We start from the raw sequence: 3,066 nt of genomic DNA, 5'->3' as shown, positions 1-3,066 counted from the left end.
CCTCCTCTCTTCTCTCTCCTCTCTCCTCTCTCTCTCTCTGTCTCACTCTCTCTCTCCTTCCTGGATGCCATGAGCTAAGCAACTTTCCTCTGCCAAGACCTTCCACCATGATCTTCTGCTTCACCTCAGGCCTAAAGCAATGGATCCAGCTTACTGTGGACTGAAACCAGGAGCCAAATAATATTTTTCCTTTACATTGTTTTTCTCAGGTATTTTGTCACAGCAATGAAAAGGCAATCCACTTCCCTTCTTCCAAGCTTTTTGCTCTGAAAGAAGCCAGTTAACAGAAAATCAAAAGTGCTTGGGTGGGGGGGGGATGGGAGTAGCTTATTGTTCAGTGGCAGAGAGGACCCAAATTCAAATTTATGTGGCGTGCTGGTGAATGTTTAACAACCAACTCTACAAAACAAACAAGCATTTTTTTTTTCTGTGTGTGTAGGGGTAAATACTCCCTTCACACTATCAACATGATGTCACTGAATGCTGAGCTGGAAAGAGAAGTACAGAAGTCCACCAGATGTCATTAATCCCATGTTCATGAGGTAAATCAAGTTCAGATTGCATACATTTTCACTGGGACAGTGAATCCAAGGTCAGCTGAGAGAATCTTCAAGTATTTCAAATGGAATGCTCAAACTTTTGATTAGATCCAGGTCACAGGTTTTGTTTAGAGCTTTGACCTGTAATAATGTCCTTGGAAAACTATCTTGTAGACACTGTTTGCCACCCGCCGTTCTCCAGCTCCCATATCATTAGGCATTTGATCAGGGGGGGAAAAGACCTCTCCCTAGCTACTTCCTTGTGGGTATTGGTGTTCTCCTGCAAGAAGTGGCCACTGGATTGATGCTGGAGGCCAGAGTTTTAGGTGATCCTTTGGCTCACAGTGCTCTGCTTGAGTCCCAGTGGAGCTGTGGGGTGACCATGGGCAGGCTGAGCAGGGCTGGAGGGTAACATGGACAGGAGTCTGAAAATCATTGCCTTTGCCAGTAGTGGGGCAGCCAAACATGCAGCCCAGTGTCCCCAGGAACCTTGTTTCTCAGCCCCTGCCTCTGACACCTTCTACCTGCAGGGGGACTTGCCTGTTTTTTATGATAAATATATTTTTAAGTTTTTGAGTGACTGCCATACCATTTTCCATAGCAGTGATGCCATTTTACATTCCCACCAATGTATGGAAGTCTTCCAGTTTTCTCCATCCCCACTAAAACTTATTTCATCTTCTTTATGTCTGCTTAAAAAAAAAAAAAGGTAGTGGCAATTCTAACGGGTGCAAGGCAATATCTCATTGTGGGTGGCTTTGATTTGTATTTCTCCATTGATAGGAATGTTGAGCATCTTTTCACATGTTTTGACATGTCTTCTTTAGAGAAAATGTCTATTAAGGTCTTTTGCCCATTTTTAAAAAATTGGGTTGTTTTTTTTTTAAGAGAGAGAGAGAGAGAGAGAGAGAATTTTAATATTTATTTTTTGGTTTTCAGCGGACACAACATCTTCGTTTGTATGTGGTGCTGCCAGGCGAGCGCGCTACCGCTTGAGCCACATCCCCAGCCCCTAAAAATTGGGTTATTTTGTTGTGAATGATCATGTTGAGTTATAGGAGTTCTTTATAACTTCTGGATATTAACTATTTATCAGATATATGAGATATTTACATATTGACCATAAGACAAATGTCTTCTCCCATGTTGTTAGTTGCCTTTTAGCTGTTGATTATGTCTTTTGATGCATGGAAACTTATTTTTTTTATTTAGTCCAATTTATTTTTCTTTTATTGCCTGCACCTTTGATTTGATTTCTAGGAAATTGTGCCAAATCAAAGAAACTGTCCTCTTATGTTTTTTTCTAAGAGTTTTATAGTTTGGGGTTTTACATCTAGATCTTTGATCCAATTGGAGTTCTTTTTATATACAAAACTGAACAGTGTAATAATGGAATATATTTATATATACAAATAATATTTTATACTGTTTTGATGATTGTTACTTTGTAGTAAGCTTTGAAATCAAAAATGTGAGTTTTCCAAATGGGTTCTTTGTTAAGATTGTTTTGGCTATTTAGGGCCCCTTGAGATTTATTTCTATTTCTGCAAAAGTTGTTATTGGTGTTTTGTGTTAAAGCTGTGGATCACTTTGTATAGTGTTGACATCTTAATGATAGTAGGTCATTCAGTGATTCCTGTTGTTCATGAACAAGATTTGTCTTTCTATTTGTGACTTGAATAATTTTTTTCCGGTAATGTTTTGTAGTTTTTAGTATATAATGCTATGATGTCCTTGGTTAAGTTTATTCCTAAGTTTTTTTTTTTTTTGGTGCTATTATAAATGGTATTATGTTTGTAATCCCTTTTCATGTTATCCATTCTTGGTTTATAGAAACACAACAGATTTTTTTCTGTGTGTTGATTTTGTATCTTGCAACTTTGCTGAATTTATTCGTGCTAGCTGGCTCCCTGCCCGCCCCCGAAGCATCTTTTAAGTTTTCTATATACAAAATCATGTTATAGGCAAGTACAGATGATTTTCCTTTTTATTCCTAAATTGGATGCCTTTTTTTTTCTTTTTTTCTTTTTTTTTTATTGGTTGTTCAAAACATTACAAAGCTCATGATATATCATCTTTCATACATTTGACTCAATTGGGTTATGAACTCCCATTTTTACCCCAAATACAAATTGCAGAATCACATTGGTTACACACTCACATTTTTACATAATGGCATATTAGTGACTGTTGTATTCTGCTATTTTTCCTAGCCCCTACTATCCACCCTCCCCTCCCATCTTCGCTCTCTACCTCATCTGCTGTTGTTCAATTCTCTCCCTTGTTCCCCCCCCCTTTCCCCTCACAACCTCTTATATGTAATTTTGTGTAACATTGAGGGTCTCCTACCATTTCCATATGCTTTCCCTTCTCTCTCCCTTTCTCTCCCCCCACTCGTCTTTGTTTAATGTTAATCTTTTCCTCATGCTCTTCCTCCCTGTTCTGTTCTTAGTTGCTCTCTTTATATCAAAGAAGACATTTGGCATTTGTTTTTTAAGGATTGGCTAGCTTCGCTTAGCGTAATCTG

The 3,066-nt window shown here is 38.3% G+C and overlaps 1 long non-coding RNA gene across 2 annotated transcripts in view; it reads left to right on the top strand.

Moving 5' to 3' along the window:
• The window catches only part of LOC125618443, a 21,351-nt gene that overhangs the window by 5,790 nt on the left and 12,495 nt on the right, over positions 1-3,066 (top strand). For both annotated transcript variants that reach the window (XR_007349706.1, XR_007349707.1), the window contains one exon: positions 440-542. This is a non-coding gene — a long non-coding RNA (uncharacterized LOC125618443). The remainder of the gene's footprint in view (positions 1-439; positions 543-3,066) is intronic.

Source organism: Marmota marmota, unplaced genomic scaffold, assembly GCF_001458135.2.
Source record: "Marmota marmota marmota unplaced genomic scaffold, marMar, whole genome shotgun sequence".
Lineage (NCBI taxonomy): Eukaryota > Metazoa > Chordata > Mammalia > Rodentia > Sciuridae > Marmota > Marmota marmota.
Note: the sequence above shows the minus strand (reverse complement) of the source record. Positions and strands in the feature narration are given on the sequence as shown.